This window comes from Chiloscyllium plagiosum, chromosome 26, assembly GCF_004010195.1.
Source record: "Chiloscyllium plagiosum isolate BGI_BamShark_2017 chromosome 26, ASM401019v2, whole genome shotgun sequence".
Taxonomy (NCBI): Eukaryota; Metazoa; Chordata; class Chondrichthyes; order Orectolobiformes; family Hemiscylliidae; genus Chiloscyllium; species Chiloscyllium plagiosum.
The window spans coordinates 33,752,534-33,773,063 of record NC_057735.1 but is presented as its reverse complement, the minus strand read 5'-3'; positions in this window follow the sequence as shown (position 1 = coordinate 33,773,063).

Below are 20,530 nucleotides of genomic sequence, written 5' to 3'. Positions count from 1 at the left end.
TCTAGGACACCCTAGTCCATCCTTCGACCACTAACACCACCACCCCCTTCCCACGACACCTTCCCATGTAACTGCAGGAGGTGCAACACCTGTTGCTTCACCTCCTCCCTGCTCACCATCTAAGGGCCTAAACAGTCTTTCTAGGTGAAGCAGCATTTCATCTGTACCTCCTCCAATCTTCTGTATTGTGTTCGCTGCACTCAATGTGGCCTAATCTACATTGGAGAAACCAAATGCAGACTGGGTGACTGCTTTGTGAAACAGCTCAGGTCTGTGCACAAGCAGAACCCTGACCCTCTTGTGGCTGGTCATTTTAACACAGCTTCCTGCTCACATGCCCATGTGTCTGTCATCAGCACTTTGCAGTGCTCCAGTGAATCACAGCTCAAACTGGAGGAACAACATCTTTAAATTAGGCACTTTACAGCCTTCTGGACTTAATACTGAGTTCAACACCTTTAAATATTGAACCATATCCCATTCCTTCTCTTTCTTTTAGCTTTACTTGTTACATTCTCTGTCACTACATCCTCTCTTCCCTCTCCCCACCCCAGTGGGACTGCCTGCTCCTTCAAGTCTGACAGTTAGACAGACCATTGTTCAGCCATTCTCACATTTGATCACTTAATCTGAAGTATCAACACCTTTTCTCCATTGGCACTTTACACCCCACCACCCCCAAAACCCCTACCCCAAATTTTGCCTAAATCCTGCCCACTTCACTTCAGCCCTGATGAAGAGTCATCTAAGCTCGAAATGTTAGCTTACTGTCTCTCTCCATGGATGCAGTCTGACCCATTGTGATCTCCAGGAGTTGTTGTTTTCATTCCAGATTCCAGCATCTGCAGTAATTTGCTGCTGGCAAGTCTCTTGCACTGAGTGGGCAGGGGTTGGGGGCAGTGGTGAGGGGGTGTGACCAGGGGATGGGGGTGCGGGTGTCGGGCTCAGTACTTTATTACACCCAGTTTCTTTTAACTGGAGATTTGCTTTCAGCCAGGGTCTTTTCCAGTTCTAACCAAATGGGTCCAGGAGGAGGCAACAAGAATGTGGGTTAGAATGCCAGATCCTGTCTCTCTGCTACCATCATGGGCTGGGGAGCAGTCATAGTAAGGATCTCTGTGGAATCAAGAGAAGGAAGGCTCCAGATCAAGGACAAGAGGCAGCATTACCTCCATCATCCTATTTGTTTTTTAACAGAATTACAGAGGTGATTCTGGCCTAAAATATCTCCTACTGTGTTGCATTTATTCGGATGGCTCCATAACTAAAAACCACAATGCTCAAGGCCAATAAATAGGAATGTCAAAACAAAGCTTTCAGCTACATGACAACCAATAATTAAGCTCACTAGTCTCAAATGCACCGGCACCAAGCAAAATCTAAAATAGGATACATAATAAAGAAATAGAAATGAAAAGATTCTCAACAAGACATCTTTGTATCACCACTTCACCATTTGTAATTTTGACAGCAGTTTATAAGGTTTACTGCTGCAGGTCAGATTTATTGCGGCCTGCATGCAAGTGTAGAATAACAACAACTCTCAAAGTGAGCTGATATTCTTGTCAAAAAGTCTTGTAAGAATGAAACTAGCAATCATAGAATGAATATTAAAAGCAAATACTAAAACTGTTGAATTGTATTTGGTGCTGGGAGCTTTGAACCAACTTGAGGAAAATATGAGCAAAAAGTCTGAAAAAAATAAAGCTACCGGGTACTCTGAGGATATCAAAGGCTCTCGCTGCCATAAATGTGATTGTGAATGTGGAAGATGGATCCCAGAAGCCTGAAGAAGAAGGTTAGCTCTGACAAAGTGAGCTGTGTGTTTAAAAAATGTACAAATAAGAACAAGAAGGTGAGATATTCATAGCTTAATCAAATATCAGCTTTAATTTGAATCATACAACACAGTTTGTCAGGAGAAATAGAGGGAGAGGGATTGAAACAGGACAGGTATAAAATGTACATTTTATTATAGTCACACAAAGAGCCCAGAGAAAAATGCATTAGGCCATTTGACGTGCAAGTCATTACCTAATAGATATTCCATTGTGATATTCCAGTCCAACTGACCACAGTACACACGGTACATGGCAGCTAAACTAACAGTTGCCAAAGTGAGGTGGGGAGCAGCAAGCAAGTATGTTTTCTTTGTGTACTTGAATATTGAGCAGATAGGACAAAGGGAATGTCTGTTAGTACTCATTTAAACTAACAGACACTACTCCCTCAATACACCGCCTCAACATTATCCACCTACTCCAAAATACCCTCTCTATTCTTCTCTCCCAGGACTCTACTATACTTTTGAGGCACATCAGTATCAATCCCAGTAACTGATTTTCATCTTCTTGTCTTCGGTTTGCCCAGATCACACAAAAGGTCTAATTTTGCTTTGTCTTCTTGATCATCAGCTTTTGTACATACCAGTCCATGAGACTGCAAACCAATTTTTAGATTGATAAGTCACGGATCTCTAAACTTTTCAATCAAGAAAAGTTACCTAATTAAACAGATTTGTGGATGATCACAGTGTTAATTAAGTAAGGTCATACTTCTGGTCTTTTGGATGCCAATTAAATTTCTAATTTATTGTAATGCGCCCATGCAATTAATCTGAGAGATTATGATTCACATTCTCTTCACCTCGCAAATAATTTAATATTATTGTTGTACTGGGACTTAGATTCTATGCTACAATCCAAAATGAGATATTTAGGTAGCTTACACAATTTATGCAGTTCCATACACTCCAAAAGTAGGTACTTTCCACCTAAGAAAATGTATGCTAAGATCTGTATGATGATCTAATTATATAAATTGGGATGATGTCATCATAGTTAAATCAAAATGCAATATTTTCTCTATTTCTGCTATAGAAGAGCTGCAGCATAACTTTCTGATTCATGCCTCACTGTTGCTTTGAATACTGCAATAACCTGACATGACTCCAAGCGAATCATAGAATTCCTACAATGCAGATAGAGGCTGTTTGGCCTATTGGGTCTGCACTGACCTACTGAAGAGCATCCTATTCTCCCACCATGTCTTAACCATGGCCAATCCACCTAACCTGCACATTTTTGGACTTTTAGAAGACACTAGGGCACCTGTCAGAAACCCATACAGACAGAGGAAGAATGTGCAAACTCCATGCAGACAGCAGTCCGAGGCTGGAATCAAACCTGAGCCCCTGGTGCTATGAGGTAGCAATGTTAACCACTGGACCACTATGCTGTCCAAGAATTGGAAGTTAAAACCTTGAATCACTCAAGAGCAAGATAGAATACTACCTTCGACTTTTTCCTTTTCAGCAAATGGTCCAAGGCAGATCCTCAAAAAGAACTGTCTTAATAATTACGTAACTCACTTGCTTTCTCCCTAAAGCTATTCACATGGGACAAGTCAGGGTCTTAACGGAAAACTTTTAATGTGCCTATAGCAGTGCAGCTCCAGCAAGATCCATAACAAAACAGCCCAATTAATGGCACCCCATCCCCATTAAATATTCAATAAGAATGGGGGAGATGACACATATGATGGAGATGATGAGAATGAATGGGAAGATGATGGAGATGATTAGAATGTAAGAGAACTGAGAAAGGAGTCGGAACCAGACTATTAGTTCATAGCTGTCTTTTCGAATTGTAATTTTCCTTCTATTTTAGATATCCTAACCCTTGCCACAGAAATGATTAACAGGATCAGAACCACTTTCATCCTAATATGTGGACTTGCCTTGGCCAGCATTAGTACACAAGAGAGGACCCTCTATCTGTGTGATTCTGAGCAACAGCAGACTGTATACCACCAGTGCCAGGATGTTGTTGCCAGGATCTGCCAAGAGACAGATTCCTTCAATGTGCAGAACATTACCCAAGATGATTGTTGTAACGGTCAACCACATCAACAAGATCGAACAGTCCATTTACAGAACAACTCCCAATGGTCTTTACCTTGTCAAGGTGTTATATGTCAGTTTGATTTCAGTTGTACTATGGGCATCACTGGTAAGCCTTGTCCGCGTTCAGACAGATCACGTAGTAAAAGAGACAAAGAGGGGATATTATCCTTCACCAACAATTTGTTTCTAGAAACACATAATAAAATATTTGGAGAGGATGAAGTAGTTTGTTACGGTCTTACTTCAGCAAGAGACACATTGACCCCTTTTATCCTTCCAAATCGTAACATGGGAGTATGGAATAGTTCTAAAGTATTTACAGGATGTAATATCTCTTTTGATTATTACCTATCCCCACCTGCTACTTGTTTATGGACTTCCTCCAATAAATCCATGATATCCTATCCAAATTGCTACAATGGTAAGGGATGGGGAGGGACTTATGTAAAAGTGCCAAAAATTATCCCCTGTGCTATGATTAAATGTATCAGTCTTCACTACTTCCCTGAAGGACTTCACATCTCATGCGTATGCCTTAAGGAGGAATGTGTCTCTATTACCACTGGTATTCAAGCCCTTTGTGGGGTGGGTAGCAACACCCACCTTCATAATGAAACCCCTAATGGCACTAATGTTTTCCCAATCATGGGATGGGTAGAACTAATTTGGGATGTTGATCACGTCTCATATCAAGAGACCCACCTCATTTAACTGAATGATTTTCACCCTTTACGTTCGGGACCAAACTATGTAATCATGGATTACCCGCTACTCCAGGAAGTCACAAAGATAGGCTCACTTCTTATTTGGAAGGTCCCTCCATTATCTATACTAAACCTGGATATTATTTTTTCAGTTATAATAAAGCATCTAACTACCTTGTCCTGAATAGAGCAAGTACTCCTCGTGTTATAGCTGTAGGAACACTATTTCCAACTACTATTCCCTGTCCAGTTACCTGGCAATGAGATTCAAATTCTCCTGTTAAACGTTCAGTTTCTCCTGACTTTTGTGCAGAATGGAAGAATCCAAAGGTTCTATCAAACAGTAAAACTCACACATTGGTATATGCAGCTCTTAGTGTTTTTTGTTTTCTGCAGGAGTTATTAGTCATCAAAACCGTAATTATCTCATTTATGGACTCACGATTTTGGGAAATGAGACAACTGCTGCTCTATTAGAAATAAGGGACATGCTTTCAGAATTGTCCCTAAATACCCAACAGAACCAATACGCCCTCGATTTCATACTTGCAAAGGAAGATGAAATTTGCACCATAGTTAAAGGTAAATGTATCATGGGGGTCACTGACTCATCAAAAACATTACTAGGCATATAGATAACATCTGTATCTTTGTCAATCAAATAAATGAAGGCACACAATGGGGAGATTGTGGATTCAGCTCATGGTACAACTGGTTAATCAAATTGACTATATTTGCCACTATTATTTTAGGTGGACTTTTTGTTGGTATTGCTGTTGTTAAATGTATTATTGCTATGATATTAGCTTCTATAGACAACATTGATTCCACCCTGAAAATGCTTCTTCTCCACTTCGATGAAGATGAAGAAGCACCATTGCCTGCCCCTGGTCCCTCTTCAGAGGGAGAGGAGGTATGGCAGTCTTTGGCTGCCATTGAATTAGATTAATTCAATCCATGCCTTCACATTTATGATGTGGTCATGGAATGACCAAAGGGGATTGATGAGGATTCAAATTTTGGATCATATGTTGTTGTCAGAAGCAACAAATATATGTAGGGTCTTTTTAATTAACAACAAAATGGCTTTTCAATTTAAAATAACACAACAAAATGATTTGACTTTGACTTTGTGAACCTGTACTGCTGCTTTGCTGAATGAGCTGAAATAGAAGATAAGGCAAACAATGGTGTTTTCATAAAATGAATACTGATACATTAATTGACCATTTGAACTAACCTTGAACTCTGAACATAAGATAATGATTTACACAAAACAAGAACCCTTTCCCAGGAAATATCATTGGATTAGCCTGCTGTCAATCATGTTACTATATTACAGTTGATTGGTCTTTTATTGTAGATTAGAGTGGTGCTGGAAAAGTGGTGATTTTGCTGCTTCTTGGATGATGCCTGACTGGCAGTGCTTTTGCAGCAACACTCTAATCTAGACTCTGATTTCCAGCATCTGCAGTCCTCACTTTTGCCTGTTCTTTTATTATAATTAAGGCTGTACTGTCTCTCAAAAAACATTAAAAATGTTTATTGTTCAATTGTAATTATGTAATTACACTATGGAGCACAGAAGCTTTAACCTCTGTGTTGCTGGACAGAATTGCACCAGGCTGCCTTACTTTATTAAACTGATAACCTTGCTTTGTACAGACCGCATTCTGTTGATTCTTTGACCGATCTCGAAGCTGAGGGGTCCCACTGGATTCCAGATCTTTACCTTCACCACCGACATAATAAGAGCAGTGTGTATCATGAATAAAATACACCACACAACTCTGGAAGCTTCCTTCAGCAACACCTTTCAAGCCCACAATATCCAGCAACTAGAAGTGGAAGCATGGAAGGTGAATAGGAACATCAAAACCTGCAAGTCCCCTCCAAATCACACACTATTCTATCTTGGAAATATATCTCTGTTCCTACATTGTCATTGGGTCAAAATCCTCTAATACACTCCCTGATAACACTGTAGGTATACCTGCATCAGATGGACTGCAACAGTTCAAGAAGATGGTCCACAACACATTAATGAGGGTAATTCGGGATGGGCAACAAATACTGGCCTAGCAGGTAAGGTCTATATCCTGTGAAAGAAGAAAGAAAACGTACAAAACAAAACTGAAATGAAAAATATGCAACTTCATTATATCACTGATGTCTTTAACAAGTTAAAGTATGCTAGTAATCACATTTTAGGTCATCTATCATGAGAGACATGATTACTTCCTGCCACTGTACTATTTTTTAAAAATCTGTTCAATGTTCTGTGTGTCTTTAAAATATAGTAATACAGTATTTATATTTCATTGGGTCACTCGTTTTTATTGCGTCTCAACGATTTATTCAGAGATGTAGCTTTATTTAAGCAAGTGAATTCTAGGATTACTGGATTTTAATTGAGAACTTCTGCTATTTCTTTCTGATAATAGACTGTAATTCATCTGTCAGTACTTCAGTGTTGAAGGTACAGGGTGCAGCATCGTAAATAGAAATTATTCATTTAACTAATGAGAATTTTCCTGTTCAGCTTAATTTTTGTACTTCTGTCTGAAGTGGTTTTCTCAACACTTTTTCTTCACTCTGACGTTAATGAAAGGTTTTCAAGTCAGAGCCTTTTAAATATTCATACTAACCTACAATGTTTCAAGTATGTCTCCAGAAACTTTTAAATCATATTTGTTAACTCTTTGTTGCCACTGGATGTCTAGATGGTGCATGCATTTGGCTCATCTCATGGCTTCCATTGTCTACCACTCAGTATCAAACTGATTGTTAAACTGTGTCTCTTTGTCTGCAGACTGGGCTATTATAGAAATAAAAAAAATCAGTTTTCATTAGGTAATTAACCAGTAATTTGCCTGCAGCTCTAATCCAATCACTTGTTTAAGAAAAAGATTACATGTATACACAGGATACTGAACACCGCCTGTAATGCATGGCCAAAAATGTTAACAACAGGAAGGAAGATCTGTGGGCAGGAACTGGATATTAATGCATTATTTAAAGTGATACACCGTCAGTTGGCTCACCGTAATATCCCATACACAGCAATACAAAAAGTTACCTAATGTCTTTTTTGGCCATAACAGTTCAAAGATAATTATTTGTTGTTATAGCTGGATATGCATGAGTACAAGATAGAAAAAACGCATCATATAAAACAGCTGCACTGCGGAACGCTGACAACCAAATACAAAGTTAAGAAGACTTTTACATCCTTGTAATAGTATTTATAATATGTATTATAATAATATATTCTTTACTCAAAATTTTAAAAATGGCAGTTTATGACTGTGAAGTCTGTGCACTTGGAAGACTGACTCTCCCCAAAGTGTAGGAACCCCAAATGTGGGAGCATCTGTATCTCCCAAGCCCTTCATTTTTGACAACACACATAACAAGACAAGAAATAAGAGCATGACCAGGCCAATTGCTCCCTCAAGTCTAGCCAGTCATTCACAAAACCAGGGCTGATGTGCCCCAGGCTGTTTCATGCCTATTCCTTATGGTCCTCAATTCCCTTTCTAACAAAAATTATCTAAATCCTTTTCAAATACCTTCAGTGATCTAGCCTCCATAACCCTCTGGGGATAGAGAATTCATACATTCACTGCCTTTTGGGAGAAGAAATTCCTTGGCATCTCAATTTTAAATGAGTGTTCACTTATTTTGTATCTATGCTTCGAGTTCAAGATATCCCCAACAGACACCAAAAACAAATTTATAGGAGGCAGCCCTCTAGCTGATGCCCATTTAAGGATGGTGATTAGAATGTATGGCTGGCCAGCAGACCCATAGGATGCAGTATGTGCTTCTGAGACAGACAGAGATTGGGGGGAAGGGGCGTTCAGCAAAATGGACGCGCTCATAAGCTGGACGGATGACTTGTTTAAAACTGAGGTCCAATGCTGTCAGTACAGAGAAGGACAACTCCACAAGAATGCATCTAGCCACAAATATATTGACTTGTTCCTTGTTGATCATTAGTCAGGGTATATGCATCAGCCCATAATTTTCCCTTTGACCTTCCCCCACAAGGCGGCCCCAAGTGTTACTGGTCTCTGAACACAGAGGGGAATCCCAGAAACCACACTTCTGATCCTTTCTGTAAATGGCTATTAATTGAGATCTTCTAAGTCCATATATAGATGCACTTATGGCAAACATGCTCCAATTCCAATGATAGTCTGTCTCTGGGAAGCACTCCCTTCATATGGATGAAGTGTGGGTTACATTCTGACAAAGTGTTTGAATAATATCCCTGGCTCCAGCCACCAAATTCATCTCTAACAGGCAGTGGAAATTTTCCCATTGAATTCACTAATTCCTTTTGTGTTTCAGTGTAAATAAGTGACATTGGTATTTAAGACTTGTCTACTTTGAATCGACAGGGCCATTAAAATTTAACAGATTGGGATCTGGAAACTGCTTACAAAATGTTATCCGTTATACAGACCCTCCAGCAGAATCAGCAGAAAAAGCCACATTTCCAGGTCAGCTCAACTCTGATCTCCAGGATCTGCAGACCTCACTTTCTCCTATGTTGTGATTAATGTCTAAAGATCCTCCTGACTCTATTGGGTTTCTTTGTTCTGATTCACTGGAGCCAATCTACCATTACCTTTTAAACAAAGATCCCTCCACTTGTTTATGTATAATCAAATGGACTTTCCATTGTAATGTATTCTCTGGTGATTGCATGATCTTTAAGTCTTCCTCAAACAGTGGAATTTGCCCTCATCAGCCCTCCACTGAATGATTATCCCCAAAAGAGTTCCTTTTTGTTTGCCTGGTATATTAGCACCCTTCTGAGGCTTCTTCCCTCAGCTCTTCTAGTCTAATTGCCAAATATGAGTCATTGGAAAAATTCAAAACTTTGGCAGGTAATGAAAAATAGGTCACTTTTTGCTCAGTAATGTTAGAATGGAGCATGGTGCAAATGTGGAGAAATAAATTACATCTCTACCATGATCAAATTGAATGGAGGAACAACTTCAGGGTGTCTGAATTACGTGTTCTCCATCTAATGTTTCTTACATTCTTCTGTGATAAGCACAAATCAATCAGTACCAAGAAATGTTATGCACCATTCAGTCTAATCACAAGTAAATAAAACCTGCTGCCTAATATGAGTGGATGATTAATTCATTCTTTTCCTTCATCTGCCTCACTAATTTATGTTTTTTTTTAATGTGTCATCAGATTTCAAGTGTGCCAAAGTCTAGCATCTATGCTATCTATACTAATTATCAATAAATTGTAGGCAGAATGTCTAGACTGAGGACAGAGAATCCAAGTTTTAGAGCATTTTATGTTTGCAAATCTATCCATAATAATGTGCTGATTATGTGTCGATAGCACTCAAACACAGAAATATGTACAAGTACACTTTCTAATTGGCAAGAAGTTAGGGATGATGGATGAGCAGTGTTACAAGGACTTTTATTCTTTGAATCTTCCTTCCCTTACAAAAGATAGTCATTGAACAAAAAAAAACTCCAAGTTCCAAACACCATTTTGATGGATACACAAAGCCAGCCTGTTCAGTTCCTTCAATTCCTGTCTCTTTTAAACTTAGGTACCTCTAAACCTCCTTTCTCTTTGCTCTTCAGGTTTGGCTAAATTACCATCAAGGTGCTAATATCGTAAAGAGGAGTTTTTTAAAGTAGGCACTTGCTTATTTGAGGAATAGAGACCTCTTCCGCATGGGGGGGTAACACTACAGCTAAATGTGCCCAGAATTGTGTGATGCCAGCCAGTGTGCCAGTTGGTCAACACCACCCTGTCCTCAACCCATTTTCAATAAGGCTGAGTTGCATGCAGTGGCTAGACCAACAATGTAGCTCAGGGGCATTTGAGGCTCTTGGCTCATGTCAAATTGAGTTTTACAGCCCCCAGAAATTGACTGGAACATGATGTCTGAAAGGAAACTGTTTCCAGGTAGTGGACAGGGTAGGGAAAACTTCATCTTCCATTCCCACTCCTTCCCTGAAGGCAGTGATGGAAGACAGCCAGGAGTGGTTGATGTCCAGTGTCGCAGGAGGTGCAAGATCCATGTAGTAGGACCATGTTCAGCTCGATGATGGCAGAAAACAAACACATCACCAGGACTGCAGGGACGATTCCAGACAGCAGTGATTGGATGAGTAGAGAGGGTAAAGTCTACGGAGAGGGAAAGATGAACTTTTGAACTGTTTCAGTTCCAGCAAAATCAATTTAATATCAATTTATTCAATATTCTATAATTTGTATAATTTATTCAGTCATTTATTCATTAATTTATTCTGAAATCCAAGATGGCAGTGCGTGGCAACATTATACACTTTTTACTGTACCTAAGTACAAATGACAATATTAAATAAATTAAATTAAATAAATTAGATCCTGCTGGGAACCTCTTATAGCTGCTCTGGTCATTGGCCACAACCGCAACCTCTAGCCAACCAATGAAGAGGCTTCCCCTTTGTAATCTCAGCCTGGCTACTTTTTCATTTTAACAGCAGGGGTGTCCCTGAAAAGCCACCTTACTACATCTCAAATGCAGAGCAAATCAACATTTCCATTTCGCAGTTCAATCACAACAAAAATAATGAGAGCTTAACTGCATCTTACAAAGTGCAATTACAAAGGACAACTCCAGTATGATGGGCTAACATTCTCCCCTTAGTAGCAAAGCGACTCCCATCTCAGACTGTGCAGCTGTTGTGTCATTTCTGGAGAGCTTCTTGCTAGAGCTCAAGGTCAGAGAACCCACTCTCCATCCTTAACTGGTTGCTGAAACTGCTTTTTGGCTTCTAATCGTCCAACTCACTGAGCATTGTCATCAGATGATTGTTCCTAACACAGTGCAGGATCAGGATCCGCATTCAGTCCTGTCATTAAACAGAAAATCCAGTCTAGCACTCCTCAGATACTCTACTGCCATAGTAATAGTCCATGAAGTGAATCACTAAAAGCTAATGAAAAATATAATATAAAAGACTACTTTTATTTTGGATTTAATCTCAAGGGAACTACAATACAAAAAATGGAAATTATGATACAGATGTAAAGCGCCCTGGTTCAACCCTATACGGAATATACTATTCAGTTAATGGCACTGCAACACTGGAAAACCACATTAACCTTGGAAGCAGTGCAGTTCAAAGTTAACTGAATGATGCTGCAGCTATATAAATTATATGGACAGGTTTCATAGGCTAGGCTCATATTACATTATGAATAGAGGATTGAAGGACAATCTAACTAAAATGATTATGAATTTAATAAGAATTTAAAGAGAAATTATTTTCTCATGCAGCAGATTCCAGAACTGAGGGGCATATCCCTAAAATGAGAGACAGACTGTCTAAAGGATGAAGTCAGAAAGTACTTTTTCACACAGAGGCAAGTGGAAAGCTTCAATTCTCTCTCTCCAAAGCAGCAGTCGAAAGTAGGTCAATAGCAAATGCGAAACCAAGTTTCATAGCATTTTGTTAGCCAAGGTTATGAAGTGTTATTGAATTAAGGTGGGTAGATGGAATTAAGACACAAATCAGTCATAATCTAATTTAATGGCAAGGCAGAGTCAAATCATTAATTTGTCTGCTCCTGTCCCTCTGTTTCATTTGACTGTGGTCAAAATATATTAAAAAAGTACGTGGCAAAAAAATCAACTAGGTCAGTTAAATGAAAGAAACTCTATTTTGCTTTCATCTGTTCGCACTGTTAAAATTAATTAGATAAAAAACCTTGTAAGATGCAATGAAGCTCTCATTATTTTTAATGTGATTGAACAGTGGAATAGGAATATTAATTTGTCCTGCACTCCACATGTTTTAAAGGTGGCTTTTTAGACACAACTGTGCTGTTAAATATTTGCGACAGCTGACCATCTTCTGCAGCATAAAATGCATCTCTTTTGGTTTTCCTGTCATTTATTTGCAGGTGCAGATTTTAGGAAGCTTGTAGTGACTGTTTGCAGGCCTGGTGGTGACTAGTCAGGCCTAACTGTGACTAGCAGACTCTTCCACAGTGGGTGCAGGTAAAGGCCAGTCACTGCTGGGGACAATTAGACCTATCCTTCACTTTTCCTCTTTCATGCTGCTTTTTCACTTAAAGTCAATGGTGCCTGTAGTTATAACATCTGCAGGTACCTTGTCAGTGAGCCCAGAATTAGGAGGGCATTTTTTTAAATTAACACTAAAGGTCACCCTTTCAGGATAGAGATGAGAATTTTTTTTATTTCTCTGAGGGTTATGTGACTTTGGGACTTCCTGCCTCAGAAAGCATTGGAGGCAGAATGGTTGATTCCTGCCTCAGAAAGCATTGGAGGCAGAATGGTTGAATAGTGGGTGGCACGGTGGCTCAGTGGTTAGCACTGCTGCCTCACAGCACCAGGGATCTGGGTTCAATTCCCACCTCAGGCAACTGTCTGTGTGGAGTTTGCACATTCTCCCCATGTCTGCATGGGTTTCCTCCGGGTGCTCAGGTTTCCTCTCACAGTCCAAAGATGTGCAGGTCAGGTGAATTGGCCATGCTAAATTGCCCCTAGTGTTAGGTGCATTAGTCAGGGGTGAATGTAGGGGAATGGGTCTGGGCGGGTTGCTTTTCAGAGGGTTGATGTGGACTTGTTGGGCTGAAGGGCCTGTTTCCACATTGGAGGGAATCTAATCTAATCTAATTTCAAAGACAGAGGTGGCCAGGTTCATGTTAGACAAGGGAATTAAGGATTATTGGAATGAGATGGGAATGTGGAGTTAAGAGCACAGACAGACTGCCATGATCTTATTGGTGGTACAACAGGTTTGCTCCTCCTTCATATGCTGATATGAAGAGGACTTTTTTCTGTCAGTCAATCTTTGCAATTTGCTTGCCCAGGTCGAAATATAGGCTGGGTCATTGAATGTGATTAAGGCTGAGTTAGAGAGGTCTTTAATCTATGAGGCAGATACGTTGTATGGAGTGCAGGCAGAAAAGTAGATTTCAGGCCAAAATCAGATCGGGTGTGATCTTTTAGAATTGTGAAGCAGACTCAAAGGGCAGAATGGCCTACTCCTGATTCTATTTCTTATGAACTCATGATGCCTTTGGTACTGAACCTGCAGTCAGTACTACTTCATCTCATTCATAAAAGGAAAATAAAACACTCATGTGCAAGGTAATAATTCCATCAGGTCATTTTTTCCTCAATGAGCATGTGCAGACATGTGGCCAACTATATCACACAGATGGCTGGTGACAAGAGAGCTCTCACTGCTATTATGATAAATCACAACATTTACACAGAGCTCCAGGTCTGCAGATGAACTGAAATTTTATACTATTACAACAGGATATTGAGTTAACTACAGGATGAAGTAGATTGCTTTACACAATGCACAGTAATAAAGACTGTCTGTTTCAATCTGAATTGGGCCAGGTCTCGTTTAAACATGCATTCGGTCTCTTTCTATTTTGGGTTTTAAGTGCAACCTATGCACACTAATCAAATATCCTGCGAGGTAAATATATTAACTATTGTTCTGATTCCATTTAGAAACTACCATTGTTAATGTCTCTCAAGGTCAACAGTAATGAATTCTAAACCTCTGACTGTAAAATGATAAAATACTGTTGGGAAACTAAAGGTTACTTTTCAGACACCTGCTCTCTGCCAATACAAGCCTTTTCTAATTGCCCAAAATTGAAAAGTAATTACCAAACGATAATAAATCTAATGTGTTTTTGAACATAATGTACTGTGTGTTCTGTTTTGTAATGACGAAGAAAAATACCAAGGGCAGAGAGTCGTATAGCAGTCTGATTGATGTAGAATATACGGAAATGTGTGGAAGAATCGGGAGAACATTGCAGCAAGACTCACCTTGATGTCAGGATTATCTCACTCCATCTTTTATGTTTTTCACAAGCAGTGTGATGAGATTCTCACTGGACAACATTGAGATGCCGCTGACCCTCATTATTAATTGTCAAACATCTTGTTAAAGCCATAATTCACCTCATTAATATTCAGACTCCTATTCGACCAAACTCAATAAATAAGTTAGACGTTGGGAAAACCCAATAAGGAAACAAGAAGGTGTGCCTTCTGGATTCAGCTCATCACTTGATCTGAATGAAAACCAAATTAGAAACTAATTGGTTTCTAACTAACTCCAACATCTCTGGGTAAACTCCATGGTCACCAACCGCCCAGACCCATCTCCACGAACAGTGGCATTGGACGTGTGCCAGCATCTATGGAATCTGATGGCAGATCTTTGATCCACTTACAGGACACTTTTGCATTTCAAAGCTGTCCAGGATAAATAAATGCCTGAATGATATTATCACTGAATTGTTAATGCAGAGACTCAAGAATGTTTCTGGAGACCAAGATTCAAATCCCGCCACAGCAAATGGTGGAATTTGAATTTAAAAAAGCTTGGAATCAAGAGTGGAAGGATGAACGTGAATCCATTGCCAACTGTTGTAAAAACCCTTCCGGTTCACTAATAAAATGGAAACTGCCATCCTTACCTGGTCTTCTCTGCCTTACATGTGACTCCAGATCCACTGCAATATGGTTGGCTCTTCACTCAATGGTCAATAAATGCTGGCCTAGCCAATGACACACTCATCCCATGAATAAATAATTTAAAAAAGGGTTGTACTAGCAACTGGCATTGTAACGTTGTGTACTCAGGGACATGTACCCAACTTATGAACTGCACCTACGAGCTCTTGGCTTGCTGTCATTGTGCTTACTACCTCTGAGACTACCTAAAGACTCACAGCAGTCCTGCCTTACATTGCTTTGTCTTGCCTTTTTGCATTTTCGTCCTCTTTCAGAGATACTATTGACCATACCCTTGCTGTTTAACCTGGACACAAAGCCAGGAAGCTTGTCATAGTTGTCAGCAGGCCTCAGGCAAGTAAAGGGGGATCACTTTTTCTTAAGGGGTCCCAGTACAGTAAGTCAAGGACATTGTCCTATATCAGACCTGTTCAATACACTCATCAGGGGTGAGGAGCTGAATGATTTTTGATTCTGTCAAAATAGTGAGAGTAGTCGAGCATGAGCCTTGGTGAGGAATGAATATAATAGCTAGGATAGAGTGAGTATATGGTATCAGCAAATCTGGTGGGCTTTACTCTGACAGAGGAGAAAGACAATGACTTTCTTCCTACCTTGGTGGGCAGTCCTCCAGATGGCTGAGACTGCTTTAACCCAGGTGGCTACCCTGGACCAAGCCATCATGGTCTGGTGTTGCAGCATCCAATGGCGGTCCTGGGGAGAGGAGGATATCCTACCTGTATGCCACCACCAGCATGACCTCTAGAACCTGTCCCAAGACGGGTGCCAATTTCTCCCTCTCTGCCATCATGCAACATTAGGCACCCTGTATATCTGCTGAGTAGCGAGTTGTTTTGGGAACAGCACGTGGTAAAATGGGGCAGAAATCAAAGGTGAGAGATGCAACTGATGGGCCAAGAGAACTTTCTAGGACTCAAAATAACAAACCCTCTAAATAATTTGACTCAGCATGGATTTAGCCAAAACAAATAGTAAAAATTAGCCCCAAGAGTTCTAGTGAACATGGCTAGGGTAAACAAACGTCAAGGACTAGTACTTCATCTTTCAGTAGTTAGCACTGCTCCCTCACAGCGCCAAGGGCCCAGGTTCGATTCCAGCCTCAAGTGACTGTCTGTGTGGAGTTTGTACATTCTTCCCATGTCTGCGTGGGTTTCCTCCAGGTGTTCCGGTTTCTTTCCACAGTCCAAAGGTGTGCAGGTTAGGTGGATTGGCCATGCTAAATTGAGCGTAGTGTTCAGGAATGTGCAGAGTAGGTAGATTAGCCATGAGAAATGCAGGGATACAGGGATGAGGGGAGTGGGTCTGGGTGGGATGCTCTTCGGAGGGGTGGTGTGGAGTCGATCAGCTAAACAGCCTGCTGTACACTGTAGGGATTCTATGATCCTAAAGTTTAGACAATTGTATGACAATACTTCCAAAAATATCCACAACATCAGTACTGCTCCCCTTTTTTTCAGATAGAATATGCTTGAACTGAATCAAAAAGTGAAAGTGCTAGAGAAACTTGGCAGGTGTGGCAACATCTGTGCAGATAAAGCAGAGTTAAAATTTTGAGTCCAGTGGCCCTTCTTCAGAACTGGTAATGCTGGTAATGAATATTCTATGACCCCTGCGAAGCAATCTATTTTCTGTCTTGTCCCATTACCATTTCTTTCTGCCTTCTGCCATCAACTCTTCTGTTGTTTAAAAGCCCTTGTCTTCGCCTTTTCATCAACCAGTTTGTTTTCCCTCTGTACTTGCTTGAAAATTATAATGATATTGACATTTTCTGCTGAAGCAGCATTGACTTGGAATTTTAAGTTTAGTTCTTTCTCTACAGATGCAGCCCAATCTTCATGATTTCCTAGTTTTAATATTGTCAGAAGGTTTATTAATTTTGTTGCAAATTCTCTAAATGTATATTGGAACCACAGAACTTGGATAAAACATGTGTCTGAACTGGGAAATGGACTAATGTTTGTAGAAACCATGCTCTCTTTTCTATGTTCAGTAAACCCCCAAACTTCAGCCTACAAGCTTCCAGAACCAACTTCAGTTTTTCCAACCTAGAACAATCACACAGAGTAACACTCAACTTCGGGAATGTTGACAGGAAGTATTGTTAGTGCCTGGCTGTATTTAAGCAGAAAGAATTGCACCAGTGTAAATTAAAATGTGTCACTGTATGGCATAAAGGATAATTTTGCATTGTATTTTAAAGTAATAACCAAAATCTCAGGAATGAGGGTTCTACATTGCTTCAATTTAGCAGAGAATGCTAGAAATATGCATGAAGCATCCATGAAGAAAGAAACATAGCAGTATGTACAGCCACCCCCTGCATTGATATGTTTGAAGTCAGAGGAATTGAAAAATGCAGTACCACATTACCATGCACCTTTACCTGGCTCCCATTTTACAAAGAGGCATTAGGGATACTACCAAAGTATGATCTACCTGTCGAGCATGCAAAACAACATTTTTAACTGTATCTCAGCACATGTTGCAAGAATAAATCAAATCAAATCAAATTAATGACTATTGAACTGCCCAATTCTATTTCTGCTGCTTTTTAGGAGGAGACATTTACAAAGTGGTTTGCCTGGCAACCTGTACTGCATGGTTTGACGTCAGGCAGGGGATTGACCTTCCTTTCCAGTTCCCTTGTGCCTACCAGAGCTACCCATCCCTTTAACTCTCTTCTTGTGGCCTCTTGATCCTGCACCCCCACCATCGTCACTGTTCCTCTCAATCCCGATTAGGAACTGGGAGGCAGCCTTGGTGATAGCTAGAAGTGCCTTTAAGGTCTTGGCTTTGTAGCTTCTCCAGTTGTTCGGATTCTGCCTGAAGTCCCAGCATAACCACTGCTCGAAATGGGTGCTGCTGAGACTGCAGTGCTGCCAGCCAATCAGACTGGCCAGGTCGGAGAAGACACCAAATTATCAGCACTTGGAAAAGGAAATTTTAAATCTCACGCAAGGCAAAGGCAAATCCTTTTTTGGATCATGATGGGGACTAGAGGCAAATGGTTTGGAGAGAATAACTCCTTGATGAAACGTCTGGGTATACAAAATTTTATAACGTTTACCTGTGAAATCTCTAACCTCCTCAGTTTTTTGAACTTAGATTTGCTCCAAATTTTTATAGATTGTTAAAGGACTTCCTGAATGCTCTTATGATGTTAATAATACTATTGCTTTAACTTTAGTTTAATAGTTTTAGATTTAAGATTTTAGAATTTAAATTTTAATTGTTCTCCATTCTCCTAAATGAAACATAAACAGAAAAATCAAGTTCCTGCAACATCATCCCCATCAAACACTCCTAGGATATGGACTGAGGTGTGTTAATGCAGGGTAAAGCTCACTCTACCTTTTAAAAGTAAAAAATAAAGTTTCCTTGACTCTTTGGAACTCCAAATTCTTTCTACTCTTTTGAACTCAAAATAAAGTTCCTTTGACCTTTTAAGGTTCCCTCAACTTCATCACCATCAAATACTCATGGAATAGGGACAAGAAGGGGTTAATATACAGAGTAAACTTTTCTCTACTGATTTGAACTCAAAGTAAACTTAAAGTCCCCTTAACTCCAGCCCTATCAAACAACACCCAGGACAGGGACAACAGGGCCAGCTGTTCTCTCAGCCGGGATTGCCTTCTCAGATACTGGAGTAAACCTCAACCTTTGCAATGCAGAGTGACACCAACCAGGTGGGTTCAATTCCCGCAGAGACTAAGGGTGCCTGAAGAACATTCCTTCTCAATCTCTCCCTTCACCTGAGACGTAGTGGCCCTCAGGTTGAATCACCAACAGTCATCTCTTTCTAATAAGAGGTCAACTGTATGGCCCAGTTGGACAATCACGACTTTACCTTTCTTTTAGAGCACTCCCTTGATTATCTATCATGGAGTGACTCCTCCATGCTTCTTGGCAATGACATGGGGCTGTCCGGAAGCACTGGGTTGGCTGAATTGATTTTCAAAACCAGTTACTTCACATGAAAAGCTCATGTAAGTCTGTTAGAATAGACTCTATGACCAACCAGGATCCATTAGAAGTTCTATTTTCATGGATGCAATGCATCGCAAGTTGGCGAAGTATGGAATTGTGGACTGAATAACTTTGATGCAGTAAATGTTTGGTGCAGTCCATGAGTTGTACAACAATTCAACAGGAATTTCAGAAGTCTGGCTTTGTGACAAAAGTTATAAAATAAAATTTGATGTAACTGGCAGAATATAAAATGCTTCTGACAGGAAAACAATAAATGTTTGCTACATGGGCAAAAGCACATGACAGGTACTACTTTGCACCATGGTTAAAATTTTAATTTTTGAAAAATTAAAGCAAATCACTGGTGCTGAAGGGAAAATGAGCTGGGGACAGAAATATTGAGCCATTTGCTGAGGAGACTCTAAACAGCGAACACTGGCAGAATGCTGCCTAACCAGCAGGGAAAATTTAACAGCTAATCATCAATATTTAATAAAAATGAAACATTGACCTTCAATCTACAAACAGCTCTTGATGACCTACTCCATGCACATTTTTAAAACATAGAACTAGCATTGTCCTTGACGTTGACTATATTTATTTGACTTTTAGTTTCATAAGTCTTTTCTTCAACTGAATTGCAATGGTTAGATTAATACTTGATCAGCCTGCCCAGTATTTGTTACACGATTGGGAGTTGTAAGTCTTATTTGAGCAACTATAGAATGCAATATACAGTAGCAGGAAAAGGTGCTCCACCTGCTGTTCAATTAGGGTCCCTGCGAGACTTGCGAAGATATATGCTTTGGTGGTACTGTAGTTAGATTAGAAGACAAGCATTTCAGAGGCCTGGACTAAAAATCTGACAGACGTGAGTTCAGCATCCCACCATGGCAGTTTATAGATTTAAATAAATCTGGAAAAAAATTCTAGAATCAGTACTAGCTATGAAACTGTCAGTTTGTCATGAAAATCTAACCAATCTATCAGGGAAGGAGTCATGTTATTTTTGATAATATTTGCTAATTAATCCTGAGCAAGTAAGGAATTATGCTCAAGGACATCCAATTTTAGATGGTCAGTCAAGCTCACAGTGCGGCCACTTGTGTGGACTAGAAGCTACATATAGAGAGAGAGCTGTACAGTACAGAAAGAGAGCGATAGAGTCATAGTCATAAAGGTGTACAGCATGGAAACAGACCCTTCGATCCAACCCGTCCATGCCGACCAGATATCCCAATCCAATCAAGTCCCACCTGCCACCACCCGGCCCATATCCCTCCAAACCCTTCCTATTCATACACCCATCCAAATGCCTCTTAAATGTTGCAATTGTACCAGCCTCCACAACTTCTTCTGGCAGCTCATTCCATACCC